Here is a 25,479-nt window from a genome sequence, read left to right as displayed (position 1 = left end):
ATTCTACACCTGTTTTGAGCAAGAGTTCAGCAAGAGCATGCCCTCCACCCTGGAAGCCCTGGATGAACCTGTATCTGGGGTCACCATTGCAGATGTCAGAGCAGCTTTCTTGAAGGTCAACCCACAGAAAGTGACTGGCCAGGTTGGGGTACCTGGACAAGCACCCAGATCCTTTGGAGACCAGCAAGTGAGGGTATTCGCAGACATCGTCAACCTCTCTTTACAACAATCTGAGGTCCCTATCTGCTTCAAGAAGACAATCCCAGTACCAAAGAGAAGCCAAGCAGCACATATGACTGACTGTCATCCAGTGGCTCTGACATCCATCATTATGAAGTGCTTTGAAAGGTTAGTCATGGCACTAATCAATTCCAGCCTCCTGGATTGCCTGGATCCACTGCAATTTGCCTACTGCCACAATAGACAGATTCACAGCAGACACCACTTCCCTAGCCCTACACTCAACCCTGGACCACTTAGATAACAAGGACATTTATATCAGACTCCTGTTTATTGACTACAGTTCAGCATTCAACACTATTATTCCTATGGAACTCATCTCTAAACTCTGTGACCCAGGGCTCGGCTCCTCCCTCTGTGACTGGATCCTGAATTTCCTAATTCACAGACCACAATCAGTAAGGCTAGGCAACAACACCTCCTCCACAATCATCCTCAACACAAGGTTGTGTTCTCAACCCCCTACTATACTCTTTATACACCTATGACTATGTGGCCAAATTTCCCTTCAACTCGATTTTCATGTTTGCTGATGACGCAACTGTAGTGGGCTGGATCTCAAACAATGACAAGACAGGGTACAGGAATGAGATAGAGAATCTTGTGAACTGGTGCAACAACAATAATCTCTCCCTCAATGTCAACAAAATGAAGAAAATAGTCATCAACTTCAGGAAGAGTGTTGGAGAACATGCCCTCATCTACATTAATGGGGACAAAGTAGAAATGTTCAAGATCTTCAAGTTTTTAGGTGCCAATAACATCAACAACTGTCCTGGACCCCCAAACCATAGTTAGGAAAGCCCACCAATGTCTCTACTTTCTCAGAAGACTAAGGAAATTTGACATGTCTGCTGTGAGTCTCACCAACCTTTACAGATACATAGAAAGCATTCTTTCTGCTTGTATCACAGTTTGGTATGGCTCCTGCTCTGCCCAAGGCCACAAGAAACTATAAAGGGTCGTGAATGTAGCCCAACCCATCACGCAAACAAACCTCCCATCCACTAACTCTGTCTACACTTCCTGCTGCCTCAGCAAATAACCAGCAAAATTAAGGACCCCTTGCACCCCGGACATTCTCTCTTCCACCTTCTTCCATTGGGAAATGGATACAGAAATCTGAGGACACGTACCAACCAACTCAAGAACAACTTCTTCCCTGCTACTGTCAGACTTTTGAATGCACTGACCTTACATTAAGTTGATCTTTCTCTATACCCTAGCTATGAGTGTAACACCACATTCTGCACTCTCTTGTTTCCTTCTCGATGAACTGTATGCTTCGTCTGTATAGCATGCAAGAAACAATATTTTTTACTGAATGTTAATACATGTGACAATAATAAATCAAATCAAATGCTTCTTGAGCTCAAAATCAAATTTGTCCTTGTCTGGAGTGAACACGTTTATCCCTCTCCCCCTTTTCTGGAAAGATTTTGCAATCCTCTGTCTGACACCACTCACATATTCAAGGAGGACTGGGAGATCGTGGTCAAAGATTCTGCTATCTGCACCTTTGCTTCCCTCAGCTTCTTAGAATGCATTCCAATTAGATCCAGTAACTTGTTAAATTTTAGCAATGTCAACTCATTTAACATGTACTTTCTGGTTTCATTCCATCCAATATCTATACTTCCCCACCCCACCCTCCCAACTTAATAAGAGTAACTTTACCCTCTTCTGTTGTAAAGATAGATGCCATTTTCTTGGCCTTCACAAGACAGTTTCCATTTTCATCCCAAATTAGTTCTGCCATCCTATTAACTATCCTTCTGTCCCTTTGATATAAATAATACATTTGACAAATTTGTCCCTTTGCTTGATCAAAACTTTCTGAAATCTTAGCGCTTCAAGCACTCTTTTGAATATTGCACTCAATCTGTCTAGGCTTTTAAGACTGCTGCATTCATTTAATTGACTTTCCTCCCTGTTACATCAAGTGTTTAATGCTTTTGGTCAGAATTGCTGTAGGCTGTATTTGTTTTTATCCGTCGGGGGAGTGGAGATTTTGATGCTCATATCGTTATGTTGATCTGACAGCACAAGCTGCTTTGTCTTTGAAGACTAGAATAATTGAACTGAAGTGTTCCAGCTAAGTGGGGAAACAAGCAGCCCATTTTATACCCCATCCTTTCTAGTGGAAAATAGACGGGGTATACAGTGGACTGAGGATCCCCTGTTACCCTTTTTCCACTTGCAGGATCAGTTACAGTAGATGTGCAGGAGTTTACTTTGACTGATTCTTAAACTGTTCAATCTCATTGTCACGGTTTCTTTACTTCCCCTGTTTCTGACAGTTTTCTTCCCTCACATCCTCCACTCTTCAAGGCATTGACTCCCTATTGTCTGCAGTTCTGAGATAAGAAAGTGGAACGTTGACAAGCTATTCAACTGGAGGAAATTTGACATATCTACTACGACTCTCACCAACTTTTACAGAGGCACCATAGAAAGCATTCTTTCTGGTTGTATCACAGCTTGGTATGGCTCCTGCTCTGCCCAAGACGCAAGAAGTTACAAAAGGTCATAAGTATTGCCCAATCCATCACACAAACCAGCCTCCTATCCATTGACTCTGTCCACACTTCCTGCTGCCTCGGCAAAGCAGCCAGTATAATTAAGTACCCAACACATTCTGGGCATTGTCTCTTCCATCTTCTTCCATCTGGATATAGAAACAAAAGTCTGAGGTCAAGTACCAACTGACTCAAGAACATCTTCTTCCCTCCTGCAGTCCGACTTCTGAATGGACTTATCTTGCATTAAGCTGATCTTTCTCTACACCCTAGCTATGACTGTAACACTACATTCTGCACTCTCTTGTTTCCTTTTCTATGAATGGTATGCTTTATCTGTATAGCACGCAAGAAATAATACTTTTCACTGTATGTTAATACATCTGACAATAATAAATCAAATCAAATCAAATCAAAGAGCTCACAGCTGAACCCAAGCCTATCTTAACCCAATTTCCAGCTGGAATCTCTCATAGTTTAGAAGTTGATATCTCCATCCCTAACCCACTGGACTAATCCCTAGCACTAATGCAAATTCACTTAAAAGGCAGACTGGGTGGGGTCTGTAATGTACTGCCTGAGGGTTTTGCAAAGACAATTTCAACTCTGGTTTTCTAAGGGAATTGGATTATTATCCAAAGAGAAAAGATGTGCAAGGCTGTGGGATAACAGAGTGGGAAGGGCGGGATGCTCTCAGGGAGAGTAGCATGGATTATGATTCAGATCAGGAGCTGCGCCCAATTTGAAGCAATGGCCAGCAATTTTCTTGGAGCTGCTCTCACTCCACACTAACTTTACTAGAGTTTCTACTGAGTTGTGCGACCCGCAAGGGAAAGTCACTGCCTCTTTGGCTGAGTTTGTAGAATCATAGAATCCCTACAGTGCAGAAGGAGGCCATTCAGTCCATTGAGCCTGCGCTGGCATCAATCCTATCTTGGCCCCATTCCCATAACCCACATATTTATGCTGCTAATCCCCCGACACTAAGAGACAATTTACAATGACCAATTCACCTAATCTGCACATCTTTGGACTGTGGAAGGAAACCGGAGCACCTGGAGGAAACCCATACAGGCACGGGGAGAACATGCAAACTCCACACAGACAGTCATCCGATGCCAGAATTGAACCTGGGTCCCTGACGCTGTGAGGCAGCAGTGCTAATGACTGTGCCGCCGCCATTCATCATGTTTCAAAAATCTGTACCTTAAAAATAAAGTGGGCTGTGTCAGTGTGACCTTAGGGGTTTAATATTTACATCAGTGCATGAAGCCTTCATGCTATGTGGAACTTTCATTGTGGACGGGATGTCTTATTTGAAATGACACAGGATACATGGCAGATGCTGTACAAACAGAAATAGTTTGCTGCATTCTGTTTTCACATACTGCAGCTCCAAATATTAAATCAATGCAGTGTGACTGACTGGGAGCTATCTTGAATGGCCCAGCTAGCATCCAGTTCTGAACTGAATATAGTATCAGCCCATAGTGAGTTGTGGTGGTGCAAATAGGTGTTTGCTCCATTTTTCCTAAGCTATGCACCGTGGTCACACATCGAGGGGAGTCTTTCACAGCTTTTTATCATTGCTTTCCTCTCTCAGCTCTGTAACAGCCAACACATTTCATTTCCCATAGGCCAATACTAACGAAACAAGCTGTACCCTGCTCTCAGAACATTATTATCCCCCGTTCTGACAATGTTTTTATTCTGCAGGCAGCCCCCTTACTGTAAAGTCACACCGGCTGCCTTAAGACTGAGAATTAATACACAAAAGCCTGCTCAGAGACTCCGTGCAGTAACATTTAAACAATCATACCTGTGCTGTCCAATTAGTCCCACTCCTCTACTCTTCCTTCTAGGCTCAGTAATATTTTTTCCTTTTTACCCCATATGTACAATTCCCTTTTGAAAGTTAACATTGTATCTGTCTCTGTATTGACCATGATGAATGGTGAAGTGGTTCATGCTCCAGAACACTGCTGCTCTCTGGGCAACTAAATTGCAACTTGTAAAGAGGAGGGAAAAGCAGCAGAGAAAAGCTGGAAAATATTGATTTTCTAAATGTTCTTGAATGATCCTATTATTTCCTGGAAAATGTGAAAACATTTCTGGAATGTTAAACAGGATTTCTTTCTAAAGCTGCGCGTACCAATGGCAAAAACTTCGAAGCGTCCTTGTTAATTTCAGAGTTCAGCTTTCCACACTGCTGACTGGACTTAGCACCTGTCAGTGGTGAATACAAGTGAAAGATTATTTTTTCCATTTAACCACATGGTTGTTCTTATTGTTAATTAAATGGAATAAAATATTTGTGTCACTCTGGATCAGTTATCTCAGGCACACATTGCACTGCTTGGTCCAATTTAGTAATGAATTATAAAATTATAGAATCCCTACAGTGCAGAAAGAGGCCATTAGGCCTATCAAGTCTGCATCAACCACAAACTCACCCAGGCCCAATCTCCTTAATCCTTATTTACCCTGCTAATCTCCCTGACACCAAGGGGATGTTTAGCATGGCCAATCAACCTAATCTGCGCCTCTTTGGAGTGTGGGCAGAAACCAGGGCGCCCGGAGGAAACCCACGCAGACATGGGGGGAATGTGAAAACTCACATAGACAATCACCCAAGGCTGGAATTGAACCTGGGTCCCTGGCGCTGTGCGGCAACAGTGCTAACCACTGTGCCACTGTGTTGCCCTGACATAATATGAAAGCCATGATGTGGAGATGCAGGCGTTGGACTGGGGTAAAGACAGTAAGAAGTCTCACAACACCAGGTTAAAGTCCAACAGGTTTATTTGGCAGCACAAGTTTTCAGAGTCCTACTCCTTCATCAGATGAATGAGGACTCAAGTGAGTAAGACTCCAAAAGCTTATGCTGCCAAATAAACTTGTTGGACTTTAACCTGGTGTTGTGAGACTTCTTACTATGACATGAAAGGTCATGTTTATAATTTTAAATTTAGGATTAAAAAGTGAGGTCTTACAGTGCTGAAAGACTTCGTATTTCATAGCATTTCATGATAAATCTCTACATATGGGTGGAGTTTTCCCTAAAATGACTAAAGATGAAGTTCTCTGGTCCTGCTGCAGTGAACGGAGATTTGGCTGAGTGCTAAATTCTCCATCCTTGCTTGCAAAGGCAGCAGGGCATAAACGGCCAATAAGATCTCACCCTAAGTGTCAATTTGGCTGAGAAAACCGGACATGCCAGTGCGAATCAGATTGCAAATTTTCCATAAGAAGGCCAGCAGGATTTTCCCAACTTGCTGCAGTGAACAGGAATTTGGCCGGATGCCAAATTCTCTGACCTCAACAGTGGCAGTGCAGCATGAACAGCCGGTAAGATCGTGCCTTTAATTATTTTTTGGGAGAGGGGTGAGTTTTGCACCAGTTTTGAGAGGGGTGTGGCCTAAACATGTCGGCAAACCCGGCTTCACAGAGACCAGGCACCGGTTTTAAAGGGTCCTCAGATCGCAAAGTGAAATCGAGGAACCCCCTCCCTCCAGACATGGACATTGGATTTTCCCCCCTCCATCCGCTCCTCATTGAAGGAATGTTTCCACATCCCCCTCCCCAAAAAAGTTCAATGGCATTGGGGCCTTCCCAACGTGTCCCCCTCTATGACCCTCTTCATAACTCCCCATTTATGACCCCCTCATTCATGACCCCCTATTTCATGCCCTGCTTCGTGAGTCCCCCTTCATGACCTCTCCTTCTTGAGTCCCTCTTCATGAATGCTCACGTCATGACTCTTCCATTCCCTCCTCCATGGCTCCCTTATGCCACAGCCACCTTGGCACTGCCTTGGCACCCTGGCAGTGACAATTTGGCAGGAAAACTCTGAAGAAATCTCTAAGGTTTCAGTCAACACAGGCATCACCCGCAGCATCCACCAGCACAGGAATAGTCACCACAGTGGGACATGTTAGTGGTGAGGCTTCTGGATCACTTTCTGGTGCGTACAACACAGCCGCAGATGTACATCAGGTGAAGGAGGGAATGCCTGAGGGTTCAGAAGGCTGAGATCTCCTGGACCTATGGACACAGCTGGCCCCCACCCAGGTGCCAGGTCGCCGTTCTCCAGAAGTTGCTGGAGACGTAGAAACAGAGCTGGAAATTGCAGGAGGGGCTGCCAGCAACTTTCCAACAGCTGTAAGGCCACTTGGAGAAGTCCCATGACCTTCAGGTGCAGGAGATGGTGCCGGCACTGCGTGGCATCCAGGCCAATATTGCAAAGGTGTTTTGATGTACCCTGCAGTGTCCCACCATCCCATCAGTTCCTCACTTGGAGCACAAAATCAGGGAATCAGCCGTTAATGTATCATATCATGCTGGTTTGAACAAACAAGCCTGAATTTATAAATCACATTTCTCGACCTTGACACGTCAAGGTACTTCACAGCTCATGAATTGCTTTGATCCCAACATTGTTCTGAAAGACAGACTAAGTTGGTTCGGATTATATTCATTGAGTATAGGAGAGTGAGAGGGGATCTCATAGAAACTTATAAAATTCTAACAGGGTTAGACAGGGTAGATTCAGAAAGAATGCTCCCAATGGTGAGGGAGACACGAGGGGTCATAGTGTGAGGATAAGGGTAAATCTTTTAGAACTGAGGCGAGGAGAAATTTCTTCACCCAAAGGGTAGCAAATGTGTGGAATCCACTACCACAGAAAGTAGTTGAGGCCAAAACGGACCTGGCAGATGGAGTATAACGTTAACAAATGCGAGGTTATCCACTTTGGAAGAAATAATAGTGGGATGGAATATTTTATAAATGGTGAAAAGTTGCAGCATGCTACTGTGCAGGGGGACCTGGGGGTCCTTGTGCACGAATCGCAAAAACCCAGTCTGCAAGTGATCAAGAAGGCGAATGGAATGCTGGCCTTTATCATGAGGGGGATTGAATATAAAAGCAGGGAGGTCTTGCTGCAACTGTACAGGGCACTGGTGAGGCTGCAACTGGAGTACTGTGTGCAATTTTGGTCCCCTTATTTGCGAAAGGATACATTGGCCTTGGAGGGAGTGCAGAGAAGGTTCACCAGGCTGATACCGGAGATGAGGGGGTTGGCTTATGAGGAGAGATTAAATAGACTGGGACTGTACTCATCGGAGTTTAGAAGGCTGAGGGGGGATCTTATAGTGACTTACAAGATAATAAAGGAGCTAGGTAAGGTAGAGGTAGAAAGATTCTTTCTGCTTAGAAAGGACAGCAGGACTAGAGGGCATAGCCTCAAAATAAGGGGAGGGGGCAGTTTAGAACAGAGTTGAGGAGGAACTTCTTTACTCAATGGGTGGTGAATCTTTGGAATTCTCTGCCCATTGAAGTTGTGAAGGCTACCTCATTGAATATGTTTAAGTCACGGGTAGATAGATTTCTGATAGACAAGGGAATTAAGGGTTATGGGGAGCAGGCGGGAAAGTGGAACTGATCCACTTCAGATCAGCCATGATCTTATTGAATGGCGGGGTCGGCTCGAAGGGCTAGATGGCCTACTCCTGCTCCTATTTCTTATGTTCTTATGTTCTTATTTATGTAAAACTTTGTGTGATTTCAAGAAAAAATTAGATATAGCTCTTGGGGCTAAAGGATCAAGCGATATGGGAGGAAGGAGGTTCGGGATGTTGAATTTAACGATCAGCCACGATCATAATGAATAGCGGAGCAGTCTCGAAGGACAGAATGGCCTACTCCTGCTTCTAGTTCTATGTTTCTGTGTTAAACTGTTTGACTGGAGGTGTGTCCGAGCAGCACATAATATTGGGGGGGGGGGGGGGGGGGGGGGGGGCGGTAGGGGGGGTGGTGGTGGTGGTGGTGGTGGTGGTGGTGGTGGTGGTGGTGGTGGGAGGAGATCTCAGATTTTCTCCTTTGGGACCTGAATAGAGTGTATTTGCAGGGAAAAGGATAAAACTAAAGCTAAAATTCAAAAAAGACAGAAGAAGAATAGCAAATAAGTAGGAAAGACATCAAGACCGGAAAAATGTAGAATTCTTTTCTCATGTACTTTATGCAACTGCTTGCTTAGGTACATGATCATTCCTGATCTTTAAATATATTTTATTGTCATCGCAGCATGTCAACCAAAAGATGAACACTATCACTTAGCCCAGAATCAAGGGGGTTTCTCAGCACCACTCCTGCAATTTCTATATATCTAGCAATGGACTTCTATGCCCTGTCAGTGCTCTGTACAAACAAAAGGAATAGGAAAGCAATATGTTCAGAAATATATAAGAAAAAGATGCTGGGAGAAGGAATAGCAATGAGGAAGATATTGAAGTCTAGAGGGTAACTATTTCTAACTGATGGCAAATTGATGTGTAAAGCTCTTAGTCATGTGAAAAGCAAAGGCTTTTACTTTGTATTTGACCTTATACACATTCAGCTCTGAGCAAATTGCAAATCTGTCTATCATATCTATTTGTGTTTACAGCATACCTCTCCAGAGACAGTGATTGCTTCGCATCTTACCAGGACTAAACCCTTTTTTTTCCTTAAATCAACAGCTTCATTGTGGAATAAGGTGAAATGCTTTTTCTCCCTGAACTGTTAATGGAAATATTTTCCAGTTTGGTGGAACTGAAATCTTCACTGCAGGGTCCCTAATGCTGCAGTGGGGTTGGGGTCTGAAAAGTTAGTAGATGATTTCTTTAATTACAGAGATTTACTGCACTTTCCTGGAAGTTAAACATGGTACAATTACCATTATGATGCAGCTCACAATATATCTTGCTGGGTGATTGCAGTGGGAGTATTTTGAATGCCATTCTGCAATCTATCCCATTCTTTGGTACCAAATATATTTTAATGCAAGGTCAGTCATTCTTGGAGAGAGAAATCATAGATATAATTATAGACTGTTTGTCTGATGTACACCCTCTGTGACTTTGATAGTATTTTTTCTACATCCTGTAATGTTTGAATTCAGATACAGAGGTAGCTACATACTGATGACATTCCTACTTTTAAATTAAGCAGACACATTTCCGATATAATCCTTCTTTGAAGGAAAAGAAAATGCTCTTGTAGGCGGGGAGGCCTTTTGTCCTAAACGGATGCATGCATAATTGCCATGGAAACAGCCTAACGGAGAAGCAACTAGCTCCCACAGTTTCCATGGCAACTGCTCAGAGGAGACAGGTTCTTCAGCAGGAAATGAGGTGAATATTAAATAAGTCATTTTTTTTTAGCCATGTTATTGCTGCATTACCCATTAATGGTTTTGTAAGCCCGCCTGCACACAAACAGCAGTGTTGGAGGACAGTCAGTTGCCAGGTCCTGGTTGGAAATGGGCCAGGCCAACCCTGACTTTGCAAATGTAGGACATTAGTAAGTGATTTTCATCAATATAGAAGTGCAGATTTCAGCCAGTTTGCATGCTGTAACATGTATTCAATGGTTAAAGATGTATTGGTTCACCTTGAAGTGATTCTCACTCCCCCAGGTAAGCTTGCATCTTCTCTACAAATGCAGGTAACTTCATTTTCATTACCTCTGCACCCACCCCCCCGCCCCTCTCGAGAAGGATCATGACGCGGATAATAAAGCTGGCAGCTGTTCCCTGATACACATGGGGATGAGCATATGGAAAACAGATTACAGGAAGCAGCTTTGTTGTGTTCTGGTGCTAAAATCCAGACTTACAATTCTCTCTCTTTCTCTCCTTCCTTTCATTTTTGCCTTTTGTCATAGTTTTTGCTGGAATAATGCACAACTTTCACTAGTACATTTCTCAATGTAAGTACACTGGACTATTTCATAGATTCAGACTGCAGATGATGTTTGTGTGTGTGTATGTGTGAGGGATTCTGTGGAGTTTAGTTTGGCCAGGCAGATATTATGTAGTGAGATCATGGAGAGAGAAAAAAGATTGGCAAGTGAACGGTTTATGTAGAATGTGGTGGATGTGTAGAATGTGTGGTATTCTTTTAAAGCTGAAAACCTGACAGAAGGTGCATGGATGTTACCTGTGTTTGAGGGTCTGCTGCACTCTTTAATGCTGCACATGTAGTTAGAACCAAGCTGTCCTTTTTCACTGATCAGGAGGAGAGTGTGCAGAACTTAAAGGAATAAAGCAGTCAGGTCTTACAAAGATTATCTTAAATAGGAAGGAGTTAACAAAACAAAGGGGTGGTGTCAGCTAATATTATAAGGTTTTATTTAGAGGGGGAAGAGAAAAGGTCCCTTCTTTCAGCCAGTGTGTGGCTTTTAGTTTGGCTAGCACAATGCAACGATAAAGATGATTGGTAAGACGTGTTTCGAATAAGCGATCAGCAGCACTTTGCTCAGAGAAAGGGATGCAGAGGAGGCTGCGGATAGACAGAGGCTTGGTCCATGCTGTTTGGAGGATGGGGTTAGTAGGTGCTTCCATTTTTATTGCGTTACTTTTCCTGACGAGAGACACCTTTCAGTCGCGCTGATGGCTGAGATGCTGCTGCCCCTGTATATCACATAGGGTCAAAAAGCCGTGAGCAAGAGTGCTTACATCAAAGCAGATCCAGATCATCATTTCAAATCTGTCACGGCAGATGGGTGAGGTTTGTGCATTGTTGAATAATCCATACTGATAGCACACGGTTAGTGCTGATGCTCATTTCCTTCATGTTCATTGCTGTTTGTTTGGAAATATTGTCATGCAATACAATGGTAAGGGGCTTTATATAAAACTCGACAAATTACATTTAGTGAGATGATATTAGATGCTAATTGTCTGAAATGTGAATCTTTTTCTTCACTGCATTGAACTGGTGTTTTCCTGTTGTACAGTTTGAAATATTTTGATTGTTAAAATGCAGTTATAAAACTGGGTAGTTTGTGAAAATTTTACCAATCTTAGAAAAAAGATTTGTAGAAGTCTGGCTTCAATCCTGAAGGTATATTGATCATTTTTTATCTGATCCTAGTATTGACATATTTATATATCATACATTTTAATTTGTTAGCTGCTCAAAACATTTCATTTAACTAATTCTTTCAGATTTGAGATTATAAAATCTCAATGGTTGCTGTATCACAGAAATGATATTGCATCATCGCAAATTATTTAGCCCAGTGCAGTTTCCATCTTCCTCTGGTTATTTAGAAATTGTCGCCCAATGCAGTTTGCATCTTTCTCTGGTATTTTTGTAAGACTGTTGGGAGTTCCCTTAATTGTTTTTCCCTGGCTATTTTTTCTTCTTTTGGTTGCTCCAGGTTTGGATTTCTTGAGGCTGAACAAGGCAGGTGCCGACCTGCTTCCAAGCTTCTACCTGAATTGGCCATTAGAAGATGTGTAAGAGGAGGTATGGTGGCACAGTGGTTAGCACAGCTGCCTCACAATGCCAAGGACCCGGGTTCTATTCCTGGCTTGGGTGGAGTTCTCACTATGCCTGCATGGGTTTCCTCTAGGTGCTCTGGTTTCCTCCCACAGTCCTTAGATGTGCAGGTTAGGTGAATTGGCCATGCTAAATTGCCCCTTAGTATCCCAAGGTGTATAGATTAGGAGGGATTAGTGGTGTAAATAATGGGGGGGTTACCGGTTAAGTGTGGATAAGAGTCTGCCCCAACACTTCCCTTCTCATTGTAGGCTTTGCTCTGCACTTCCTGTGAACAACACTATAGAATGGAAAATATCAAACCTGTATTTTTTTCTGCCTTATCCTCAGTGCTATTACTTGCAACCCTGCTTCCTCCTTTTTCAAATAGGAAGATAGGATGGTCTGATTGATGTGTGAACTACAGTCTAAATCTCCAGGACATTTTTCTGGTGGGGCCACAAGATTGAAGAACTTGGACAGGTATATGGATGAAAGGGGCGTGGAGGGATATGGTCCATGTGCAGGTCAGTGGGACTATGCAGAAAAATGGTTTGACAAGCCAAGAAGGGCCTAAAGGCCTCTTTCTGTGCTGTAATGGTTCTCAGATTGGTGAATCTGAATTGATATGTTTTTTTTTCAGATTTTACTTCATATTGTTATGGTGAAAAAATGTACATGCAATCAATCTCTTGATTAGGTGATTTATTATTTCTAAGTTCCTGATGAATATGGTGGTACGTGGACAAGGCTTAACATATGAGTGGTCACACTCTACTGTCTGGTTCAGGACCAGTTCAACCATGTCAGAAGAGGAAAGTGAGTATTTGGAAATGCCTGATACTGGTCTGAGTTCCATTTTAGGGTGTACGCGACCAATTCAGATCAGTACCAGGCAGGTCCAAGTTTTTCGTGACACTTGACTGGACAAGCTCACCCTGGATGGCAACTCCTCTAGGTTGATTAGACTGTTTAGTCAGCAGACAATAGTGGTAGTCATCGTGATTATATAGAAACATAGAAGATAGGAGCAGGAGGAGGCCATTTGGCCTTTCAAACCTGCTCTGCCATTCATCACGATCACGGCTGATTGTCCAGCTAAATAGCCTAATCCTGCTTTCTCCCTGTAACCTTTGATCCTATTCGCCCCAATTGCTATATCTAGCTGCCTCTTCAGTACATTCAATGTTTTAGCATCAACTACTTTGTATGGTAATTAATTCCACAGACTCACCACTCTTTGGGTGAAGAAATGTCTCCTCATCTCCGTCCTAAATGGTCTACCCTGAATCCTCAGACCGTGACCCCTGATTCTGGACATACCCACCATCAGGAACATCCTCCCTGCATCTACCCTGTGTAGTCCTGTTAGAACTTTATAAGTCTCTATGCAATTCCTCCCTCATTCGTCTGAACTCCAGTGGAAATAATCCTAATCTAGTCAATCTCTCCCGCCATCCCCAGAAGCAGCCTGGTAAACCTTCGCTGCAGTCCCTCGAAAGCAAGAACATCCTTCCTCAGAAAAGGAGATGGAAGTTGCACACGATGATCTAGGTGTGGTCCTTCTCTTTATTAAGGAAGGCTAGCTCGTCACCATATAGGGCTCTATCTAGCGATCTCAGACTAATCAGATTCATGGTTTGGCTGCTTGATGGCATACTCACGATTCCCTTTTCAAAGTCAGCTATCTCATGGAAGTGGAATCTTATGAAATGGGAAGGAAAAGATGACAATTGAATAGCATGGATGATGCAGAAATTAGATCATTTTATTTCTCTTCTATCAGGTGCTTTGGTCACAATTAGACTTTGGCTCTTAAAGGTCACAAGTAAAATTAAGCATTAAGACTAGATAGCTTCAACCAGTGTTTGGTTAGATAGTTCCAAACTGCTCAATCAGAGATTCGATGGATAAATTGTTTCCAATTAGTCCTCCTCAGTCCCCCAGTTAGGTGGACTAGCTAGGGTAAATGCATGGGGTGATGGGGATAGGACCTGGATGGGATTGTGATTGGTGCAGACCCAATGGGCTGAATGGCCTCTTTCTGCACTGTAGAGATTTCTATGATTCTACTGCAATAAACATACCCCGTGGAGATGATAAGGCAAGTTATCGGGAGAATCTAGGTGGAACTCTGTACTGCAACCAACCTGTGTTTTGCCCTGCAGGCTGTGCTTAGTAGAATCACTAACCTCACAGGCCAGGGAAACATACACATTTTACAAACACTATGGGCTGAACATTAGTTCAGGAACAGTGAGCAGCTGGTGGTGATGGGTAGAGGGGGTGGGCAGTGTTAGAGAACAAGGGGAGAGCGGTGGTCGAGAGAAATCTGATTACAGGGGAAAGCAGATGATAGTCGAAGGAGCAGATGGTGGTTGGTGTGGAGGGGATGGAATCAGGTGTTGGTTGGCCATCAGGTCTGATGGCGTGAGGGGTTAGTTTGGTAGCTTGTTGAAGCTGAAGAAACACTCCAATATCTCCTGGCAAACAAACAGTGTTGGATTCAGCCCAGCTCACCTCTATCACCGGCTGAGTTTCCTGAGATCAGGGAAACCTGCTTGACATGTGTTAGATTTAGAATCACTGTCACATTGAAGACAGGAGCCTCCTGTGAGCAGGTTAGTCATCTGGCCCTCTGCCCACCACGTTTGGGCTCATGTTTTAGATTCCAAACTTCCCACCCGAATCAAACCTACATGAACTGGGGGGGGTTAATGCGTGCAAAAAAACTGAACAAATTTATGAAATGTGCCAGAATAATGCTATTTATCTTTAAAACATTGGATTGAGCCAAGCTTTCTAGTAACACCTTTCTATTAACAATTTATTTGAAGCAAGGCCCCCATCTCCCGAAAGCAATACAATCTTTCTCTCATTAACCTTGCTGCTCAATCTGACTTGAAAGATGGTCTCTGTGGGCTTGTCAGTTTGGAGATTGGCTGGTAAAATTCCATGAAAGCCATTTGCACACTGGGAAAGAGGGCAGCGCTGCGTTCCTCTGTGGTGATGTTGGTTTAGGTAACAGTTAATGATTTGCTACTGGATTCCAGTGACGTTGCCAAAAATACCGCAGCAGCCTACTTTGATTGAGCAGATCAAGGTCATTGTGTTGTTTCTGCAGGACTGAGTGAACCAGTAATTCTCTTTTCGCAGCTGAATTCCTCTCTGTACAGACACAGGACTACCTCTGCATGCCCCCATTACCTTGTGACTTTGTTGGTTTGCACTTGGAAATAGGTAGCAACATTAAAATGTGGGTCAGAAAAGACGTGTCAAAAGACAGCTTTTTGAATTGAGTTAGTTGTACGATGGAGCCTGTTTACAAAGCTCCAACCCTTTGTTGGGCTCCAGGGCAAAGGCACTAACTGGTGCATTGAGCCAAAGTCACCAAGAAGGTTCAAGCCTTCTTGTTGAACAAACTAATCATATCTGAGTTAAGAGATTATGACTGGCATCAACTACTCTGAGCTAAAGGAAGAGAACAAAAATTAACTATTTAGTGTTTGTGAAATACACATGTAAGAACATTAGGTGAGGACAGGTGACCTCCACCTGTTACCTGGGTTCTCCGGTCCCATGGCAGTGAAGTGCCAAATTCTCCATTTTCACTGGCAGCAGCAGTGGGAGGGTGTGAACGGCTGAAGCATTCCGGCACTGGTCGTTATGGTTGAATAGCACTCAACTTGTGTCATATTTGGCAAGTGACCACATTCAAGATCCAAAGATTTTGATATTCTCGGGGCAGCACGATGGTTAGCACTGATGCCTCACAGCGCCAGGGACCCGGGTTCAATTTCAGCCTCGAGTCACTGTGTGGAGTTTGAACGTTCTTCCCGCGTCTGCATGTTTCCTCCGGGTGCTTTGGTTTCCTCCCATTATCCAAAAGATGTGTGGGTTCAGTTGATTGGCCATGCTAAATTGTCCCCTAGCGTCAGAGGGATTAGCAGAGTAAAATATGGGATTACGGGGATGGGGCCTGGCTGGGATTGTGATGGGCTGAATGGTCTCCTTCTGCATTGTGAATCTATGATGAGTCTATGAATCATGTCTCAGCAGAGAGTTCAACTACTTTAGGAGAAAAGGAAAGGGAAAAATTGACATAGAGGGTGTGATATTTGAAAGTATATTAAAGAAAACAGATTCAAGAGGACGTGGGGATGGAAATGGATAGTTTGGTGGTGAAAGTTTGAGATGCCAATTGGACAGGAGATTAGACTCAGAACTGGAACTTAGTTCGTGTGATTTTGATCGTTAAACTCATGTTCAAAAATGAATCCTGAAAATCACAAGCTTATTAATGAAACAGCAGCAATGCCAAACAGAAACACACCTTGAAAATGCTTTAAGAGTTGGAGGGAGAAGGGCAAACACCAAGCAGAAGGAAAAAGTTGGGGGTAGGGTGTTAGCGTGGATAGAGGATTGGTTGTCAAATAGGAGGCAGAGAGTGGGGGTCAATGGGTGCTATTCGGATTGGCGGTTGGTGACTAGTGGGGTGCCCCAGGGGTCGGTGCTGGGGCCTCAGCTATTTACCATTTATATAGATGATCTGGAGGAGGGAACCGAGTGCAGGGTGTCGAAATTTGCTGATGACACCAAGATTGGGGGAAAGGCAAATTGTGCGGAGGGTGTGGAGAGTCTGCAGAAGGATCTAGATAGGCTGGGCGAATGGGCCAGGAAATGGCAAATGGAATTTAATGTTGGCAAGTGTGAGGTGGTCCACTTTGGTAGGAAGAATGGTAGGAAGGACTATTACTTACGTGGCGAAAAACTGCAGCAGGCGACGGTGCAGAGGGACCTCGGGGTCCTTGTGCATGAGTCGCAAAAACCCAGCTTGCAGGTGCAGCAGGTGGTCAGGAAGGCAAATGGGATGCTGGCCTTCATAGCGAGGGGGATTGAATATAAAAGTAGGGAGGTCTTGCTGCAGCTGTATAGGGCATTGGTGAGGCCGCAGCTGGAGTACTGTGTGCAGTTTTGGGCGCCGCACCTGCGCAAGGATATTTTGGCCCTGGAGGGAGTGCAGAGGAGGTTTACTAGGCTGATACCGGAGTTGAGGGGATTGAGCTATGAGGAGAGGCTGAATAAACTAGGCTTGTACTCGTTAGAGTTTAGAAGAATGAGGGGAGATCTCATTGAGACGTATAAGATGATGAATGGGATGGATAGGATAGAGGTGGAGAGACTCTTCCCGCTCAAAAAAGACAGTAGGACTAGGGGGCACAGCCTCAAGATAAAGGGGAGGCGGTTTAGAACGGAGTTGAGGAGGAACTTCTTCACTCAAAGGGTGGTGAATCTCTGGAATTCTCTGCCCGTTGAAGTGGTGGAGGCTGCCTCGCTAAATATTTTTAAGAAGCGGGTTGATGGGTTTTTGATAAGAGAGGGGATTAAGGGTTATGGGGAGAGGGTGGGAAAGTGGAACTGAGCCACAACAGATCAGCCATGATCTTATTGAATGGCGGGGCAGGCTCGAAGGGCTAGATGGCCTACTCCTGCTCCTATTTCTTATGTTCTTATGTTCTTATATTCTAAAAAAGGGAATTGGGGAATAGTTTGTTCTGAGCTCAGAGATACAATCAATGTGGGTTTTGAGGTTAAACTTGAGAAATGAGGTAAGAGGATAGAGAAAGTTAAGGAGGTGATCCCAAAAATCGGAGTGTACTGGCTGAAGCAATGATTACTGATTGTACAGCATAGTGGGGGGGGGTGAACAAGGAGTTCCCCAGTATCAGAGAAGCAGAGAATGTTTGGTGGGAGGAGCATGCAAATGGACTGAGCTGTAATGGATTTCACAGATATGGTGAATATTGTGAATTGACTATTCAAATGCTATTGGGGACCTAATAAAAGCGTAGCCAAGAAATCTTGGATGGATGGTGTGGTTGGAGTGTGAGTCTATGCAGGCAACGCCATATGGGGCACAGTATCCTGAATTCAAAGGAAGATAGCTATGAAAGCATTGCAGAAGTTGAACCTTAAGGTACAGTGATTTGATCAGAGTTTCAGCAGCAATTAGAATGATGGACAGATGTCAACAATATGCCTGGAGATAGAAAGAAACAGTTTTGGTAATGCAGTGAATTTGGTAGAGAGAGCTAAACTTGGGGTCAGGTTTGACGTCCTGACTCAGCCTAAAATGACATTTGGAAGAACTGGGGTACTCTGGATAGGGAGGGGACTTCAACTGGGAGGAAACATCGGGGGGGTGGACGCAGCGAACAAGTCAAACCCTGCCGACATCACCAGTTTGAGGCCCAAATGATGTTGACTTCCAGCCCTCACCTACATCCAGCTGGCCATCTGATCACCCAAAGCAGGTGGAAAGAGGCAAGTGGCTGGCTTCCAGTAGGTCCAAATGATGGCTCTCGCAGTTTTCCCGTTGGTAAATCATGAGAAGATAGACCAGGATGGTTTCATGGGTAGAGGTGGGTGATAATCTGAAGCAGATGAAGTCCAGATATAGAAGCACTACCACTCCATCTGCTCCTATTAAAGAAAGATTCTGACTTAGCTTAGTTTTGCTGCAGGCCCCCTATAGTAGGTTCTCCATTCAAAAAATCTATCCAAATACTATTGAGGACCTAATAAAAGCCTGATTTCCCCGCATTAATGGGACTTTCACTGGAAACAGTTGCACATCTCAAGCATTTACACAAAAAGCCCACGCAGTTAAGATGATGCCGTATGGAAATTGTGTGATAATTTTCTTTGCATAGATAATGAAATCTAACATCCATCCATTCCCCAAGTAAGATGGGTTATAATTTCCCTTGATGGTTACAATTTAGCTGGAGAAAGTTTTGGATTAGTCTGGGATTAATGTCAGACAGATAAATAAAGGAATAGAACAGAGAATGCTGGAAAAATTCAGCAGGTTTGAGCAGCAACATCCACAGGGAAAGAAAACAGAGTTAATGTTTTGAGTCCTTCTGATTCCTCATCAGAACTAAAGACAGGGAGAATGTGTTGGATATTATAGTGCAGCTGGGAGAGATTGCAACAAAGACATAGCAAACTTAAGAACAAGAAACAGATGGCCTGGTATGTGTGTTTGGGGTTAAGATGGAGGAAAAAGGTCACAGTCTAATGTTGTTGAACTCAATGTTGAGTCCTGCGAGCTGTAACATGCCGAATCGGAAGGTGAGATGTTGCTCCTCCAGCTTGGGTTGGGATTCACTGGAGCTTTGCAGCAGGATGGACATGTGGGCATGAGAGCAAAGAGCTGAATTAAAATAGCAAGGAACAGGAAGGTTGGGTTCATGCTTCTAGGCTGAGTGAAGCTGTTCTACAAAGTAATCACCTAATCTGCCAATGTAGAGAAGACTGCAGTGGGAGCAGCAAATTCAGAAGACCAAATTGAACGAGATGCAAATGAAACGCTGCTTCACCTGAAAGGAATGTTTGGGGCCTTGAAAAGTGAGGAGAACTTAAGAACATAAGAAATAGGAGCAGGAGTAGGCCATCTAGACCTTCCAGCCTACCCCGCCATTCAATAAGATCATGGCTGATCTGTCGTGGCTCAGTTCCACATTCCCACTTTCTCCCCATAACCCTTAATCCCCTTGCCTACCAAAAACCCATCAACCCGCGTCTTAAATATATTTAGCAAGGTAGCCTCCACCACTTCAATGGGCAGAGAATTCCAGAGATTCACCACCCTTTGAATGAAGAAGTTCCCCCTCAACTCTGATCTAAACTGTCCCCCTTTATCTTGAGGCTGCGCCCTCTAGTCCTACTGTCCTTTCTGAGCGGGAAGAGTCTCTCCACCTCTACCCTATCCATCCCATTCATTATCTTATACGTCTCTATAAGATCCCCCCTCATCCTTCTAAACTCCAACGAGTACAGACCCAGTCTATTTAGTCTCTCTTCATAGTCCAACCCCCTCATCTCCGGTATCAGCCTAGTGAACCTCCTCTGCACTCCCTCCAAGGCCAAAATATCCTTGCGCAAGTGCGGCGACCACTTAACATAGAACATAGAACATTACAGCGCAGAACAGGCCCTTCGGCCCACGATGTTGCGCCGACCAGTTTTTTTTTAAAAAACACTGACCCACTAATCTAAACCAATCCCTTTTCGTCCATAAACCTATCCAAAGATCTTTTAAATGCCCCCAAACTAGGCGCATTTACAACTGCAGCAGGCAGGGCATTCCAATCCCTCACCACCCTCTGGGTAAAGAACCTACCCCTGACATCTGTCCTATAACTATCACCCCTTAATTTAAAGCCATGCCCCCTCGTGCTAGCATTCTCCATCCGAGGAAAAAGGCTATCACTATCCACCCTATCTAAACCTCTAATCATCTTATATGTTTCAATAAGATCCCCTCTTAGCCTCCTTCTTTCCAGCGAAAACAACCCCAAATCCCTCAGTCTCTCCTCATATGACCTCCCCTCCATACCAGGCAACATCCTGGTAAACCTCCTCTGCACCCTCTCCAAAGCCTCCACGTCCTTCCTGTAATGTGGGGACCAGAACTGCACACAGTACTCCAAGTGCGGCCGCACCAGAGTTGTGTACAGTTGCAACATGACGCTGCGACTCCTAAATTCAATCCCCCTACCAATAAACGCCAAGACACCGTATGCCTTCTTAACTACCTTATCTACTTGATTCCCAACTTTCAGGGATCTATGTACACATACACCTAGATCCCTCTGCTCCTCCACACTATTCAAAGTCCTCCCATTAGCCCTATACTGAACACATCTGTTACTCCTACCGAAATTAATTACCTCACACTTCTCCGCATTAAACTCCATCCGCCACCTCGCGGCCCAGCTCTGCAACCTAAGTCATCCTGCAAACTATGACATCCTTCCTCACAATCTACCACACCACCAACTTTGGTGTCATCAGCAAACTTACTAATCCACCCAACTATACCCTCATCCAGATCATTAATAAAAATTACAAACAGCAGTGGCCCCAAAACAGATCCCTGAGGCAGACCGCTCGTAACCGAACTCCATGACGAATATTCACCATCAACCACCACCCTCTGTCTCCTATCTGCTAGCCAATTCCTGATCCAATTACCTAGATTACCCCCAATCCCATACATCTGCATTTTCTGCAGAAGCCCACCATGGTGAACCTTATCAAACGCCTTACTAAAATCCATATATACCACGTCAACTGCCTTACCCCTATCCACCTCTTTGGTCACTTTCTCAAAAAACTCAATAAGGTTAGTAAGGCATGACCTACCTGCTACAAAACCATGCTGACTGTCTCTAATCAATTCATTACTCTCCAAATAACTATAAATCCTATCCCTAATAATTTTCTAAAACCTTGCCCACAACAGAAGTAAGACTCACCGGTCTATAATTCCCGGGGAAGTCTCTGTTCCCCTTCTTAAACAATGGGACAACATTCGCTGTCCTCCAATCTTCCGGTACTATACCAGAGACCAACGATGACCTGAAGATCAGAGCCAGAGGCTCTGCAATCACCTCTCTGGCCTCCCAGAGAATCCTAGGGTAAATCCCATCCGGACCAGGGGACTTATCTATTTTCAAGCCCTCTAGAATATCCAGCACATCCCTGGTTTCAACTGCAATACTTTCTATTTTACACCCCTGCACCCCAGTGTCCTCCACAGCTACATTCATGTCCCCCTGTGTGAACACCGAAGAGAAATATTGGTTCAATGCCTCTCCAATCTCTTCCGGTTCCACACACAACTTCCCTCTACTGTCTGTAACTGGCCCTAATCTTGCCCTAACCAACCTTCTGTTCTTGACATACCTATAGAACGCCTTAGGATTCACCTTAATCCTATCAGCCAAAGTCATCTCATGTCCTCTTTTAGCCCTTCTTAACTCCCTCTTCAACTCCCTCCTAGCCAATCTAAAGCTTTCTAATGCACTTGGAGGGAGGGAAGAGGGAGGGAGGGAGGAGGGAGGGAAGACAGGTGTAGCACCTTCTGCAATTGTGTGGGGAGGGGATGGGGAGTTGGATGTGATGGAGGAGTGGACCAGGGTGTCATGGAAGTAATGGTCTCTGTGGAATGCTGGACAGGGTGAGGGGAGGATATGTTTCATGGTGGCATTAGGCTGGAGTTGACAGAAATAGCAGAGGGTGATGTTTTGAATGTGAAAATTGGTGGGATGGAAAGTGAGGACAAGGGAGATCCTATCCTAGTTCTGGGAGGGAGGGGAGGGGTGAGGGCAGAACGGAAAATGCGCTGAACCCTACTGATGCCCTGTCAATCTCAAGAGAGGGGGGTGGGATTGGTGGATGTGGCGAAATCTTGGTTAAGGAAGAAGACAGACATGTCAGAAGAACCATTTTTGAAGGGTCACCATCAGGAGAGATGTGACAGAGGTGGTGAAGTTGGGGCAACGGGGTGGCCTCTTTACAGAGAGTGGGCTGTGAGGAGCAGGTATTGGGGTAGCTATGGGAATCTTTGGGTTTGTAATGAAGATTAGTGGTCAGTCTTTCACCGAAATGCAGACAAAGAGGACAAGGAAGAGAAATCTCAGAGATGGGGTATGTGAAGGTGAGAGTGGGGTGGAAATTGGAAGCAATATTGATACATTTTTCCAGGTCCAGATGAGAGCACAGAGTAGCATCGAAATAGTCAACAATGTGACGGAGAAAGAGGGACTTGTGGGAGCAGGACTGAGTAGGACTTAAACAAGGAATGTTCTACATATCTCATACAACGACAGGCATAATTGAGACCCGGGGAGTACCCATAGCCACACCTTGTATTTGCAAGAAGTGACACAAGTTAAAGGAGAAATTATTTTGTGATAGAGCTGGTTCAGGCAGGCAGAGGAGAGTGGTCATCATAGAATCCCTACAATGCAGAAGAGGCCATTCAGCCTATCAATTCTGCACTGACTGTCTGAGAGAATATCTTACCCAGGCCCTCTACCCCACCCTATCCCACAACCCCACAGATTTCCTATGATCAATCAACCTAACCTACGTATCTTTGGACTGTGGGAGGAACCCACGCAGACATGGGGAGAATGTACAAACTTCACACAGACTGTGACGTGAGGCCAGAATTGAACCTGGGTCCCTGGAGCCATGAGGCAGCAGTGCTAACCACTGTGCCATTCTGATGGTGGATGGGGATTGTTCAGGCCCCTGCTGAGGGAGGAAGGGGAGAGTGCCAAGACCATCCTGGTGAGGATGGAGGTATAGAGGGATTGGATATCCATAGTGAAGAGGAGGTGGCTAGGGCCAGGAATCTGGAAGCTCTTGTGATGTAGGACATCAGAGGAATCACTAATGTAAGTGGGAAGAAACTGGACAAGGAGAGAGAGAGAATGGAGTCAAGATAGGAAGACATGAGTTCAGTGGGGCAGGAACAGGCTGATACAATGGGTGGACTTGCTTATAGATTTTGGGAAGGACATAGAAGCAGGCGGTGCAGGGTTGGGTGCTATGAGGTTGGAGGCTATGGAGGGAAGATACCAAGAGGCAATGAGGTCATGACAATCCTGGAAGCAATGACTTGATGTGCGGTTGTGGGGTCACGGTCCAGGGGCAGGTAGGAGGAAGCATCCAAGAGTTGGCGCTTAGCCTCTGCGAGGTAGAGATCAGTACACTAAACAAGATGGTGTCACCCTGGTCAGCAGCTTTGACCACAAGGTCAGGGTTGGACCAAAGGGAATGGAGTGTAGCAAGTTCAGAGGAAGACAGGTTAGAGTAGGGAGAGGGGCTGAAAAATTGAGATAGCCAATGTCCCACTGACCATTCTCAATGAAAAGATCAAGAACAAGTAGGAGGCCTGAGGCTGAGGTCCAAGTAGAGGGAGAATACTGGAGGATCCATTGAACAGGGGCAAGATTCCAGCCCAAAGAAGTGAGGTGGAGATAGAGAAGGTTGCAATGGAGAGACAGGCAAGAACTAAACCATGAATATTATCACCTTGCATGTAGAAATGGATCCCATACTTTCAGACAATATTGTTAAGGAACAGCGATGTTTACACTGGTGTCTGTTATAAGGGAAACAATTTAGGAATTTCATATAAAACTACTGGAAGATGTTCATGTAAAATGCAATGATGACAAATAGGTTATGGGTACAAATTTATCAGATTTGGCATTGGAGTATTTAGAAAATATTTGGTAAGATTTCCCAACAGCAGTGATGTGATTAAATTGAATTTAAGAGAATGTCAATAACTTTAAAAAAATAGAAAATACTGGAAAAACTCAGCAGGTCTGGCAGCATCTGTGGAGAGAGAAACAGAGTTAATGTTTTGAATCTGGATGACTCTTCTACAGAACTTCAAAAATAGCATTGCAGAGTTGACATTGTTCAATAACATTGTCAGAGATTGAAACTAAATGACCAGCTTTCCATGGTAATGCTGTGAAAATTTGTTTTGTTAACGGTGAAAGTATAAAGCAAAGTGTATCATCACAATTCCTTTTCAAAAGGACACTCTGATAAAAGGTAGTTGATTTCTGATTAAAACTGTTCTCACCAAAGACTCAAAATAATAATGCTATTAATTAATGAATTAAAATACAAAAGAATATTTTACACCCAGTTTGTTAGAACGTTCTGATCATTGTTTACCCGACCAGAGGAAGATTAAATTAGAGCATCAAATAGTTAGGTTTTTAAATCAGAATTACGTGAGGGAATCAGACAATAGCGTGTAAGGAGGTTGCAGTGCTGGAGACAATAGTCAGAATTAATTTTGCCTGAATTAAGCCTGACATGCAAAGCCTTTTCCCTAGTTTGTACCATTACACAAAGAAAGGTTTCACTAATTGAACTACTTTACAGACAGATATAGGTCAGTTATCAACTCTCATAACAATAAGGTGCTCAGTGGGCTTGCAGGAGTGACTTTGCTATGGCTGAGAAATATCTATGGTCAAACTGAATTTGTAAGAAAACTGCCTAGTGGCAGTTGTCAGGGCAAATACATCACGTGTGAAGATAAATTCAAGTAGATGAACTGACAACCTCTTAAATGTTAGCAAGAATACATAGGACATATTGGGGACATTTTTAGTAGGAGGGATATGTATGGTGGGGTAGGGTGGGATGGATTTTGGTTCTCAGTAAAATTCTCTCAGATAACGTTAAGAATCAACTACAGAGTGTGGATTGGAGTCACCAGATCACGTAGGGACGGGACCTTACCTTTCCTGAACAGCAGGTGAACCAGTTCAGTTTTTACAATAACGAAACAATTAGTCTGGTATAGCACACCAATAATCAGATTGTTAGTATATCTAATTTTACAACTTGCCATGCAAGAATTTGGATTTCTGACATTGAAAAATTGTAGGCCACTCAAACCTGTTCAAACAAAGGCTGATCTGTTTTCTATTATCAGCCCCTGTTCTGTATCTTATGACACCCTTACTGTTCAAAAATCAATCAATCTCTGGTTTTAATTTTTCGATTGACTCAGCATCCGCAGC

General features: G+C 44.0%; 1 protein-coding gene across 7 annotated transcripts in view; it reads left to right on the top strand.

Moving 5' to 3' along the window:
• The window catches only part of LOC145345074 (tripartite motif-containing protein 2), a 165,891-nt gene that overhangs the window by 12,356 nt on the left and 128,056 nt on the right, over positions 1-25,479 (top strand). The window contains exons 1-2 of one of the 7 annotated variants that reach the window (XM_080192686.1): positions 11,377-11,417; positions 12,456-12,547. The exons of 1 other annotated variant lie outside the window; for it this stretch is intronic. The gene's annotated coding sequence lies outside the window, so the exon portion shown is untranslated. Of the gene's footprint in view, positions 1-10,392; positions 10,509-10,945; positions 11,125-11,185; positions 11,304-11,359; positions 11,418-12,455; positions 12,592-25,479 lie in introns of those variants that run through there. 5 more of the 7 variants (XM_080192656.1, XM_080192665.1, XM_080192676.1 and 2 more) reach the window with 5 other exon arrangements.

The sequence above is a fragment of the Carcharhinus amblyrhynchos genome, chromosome 1 (genome assembly GCF_965287045.1).
Source record: "Carcharhinus amblyrhynchos chromosome 1, sCarAmb.v2.hapA, whole genome shotgun sequence".
Classification (NCBI taxonomy): domain Eukaryota; kingdom Metazoa; phylum Chordata; class Chondrichthyes; order Carcharhiniformes; family Carcharhinidae; genus Carcharhinus; species Carcharhinus amblyrhynchos.
This window is presented reverse-complemented; position numbering and strand designations above follow the sequence as displayed.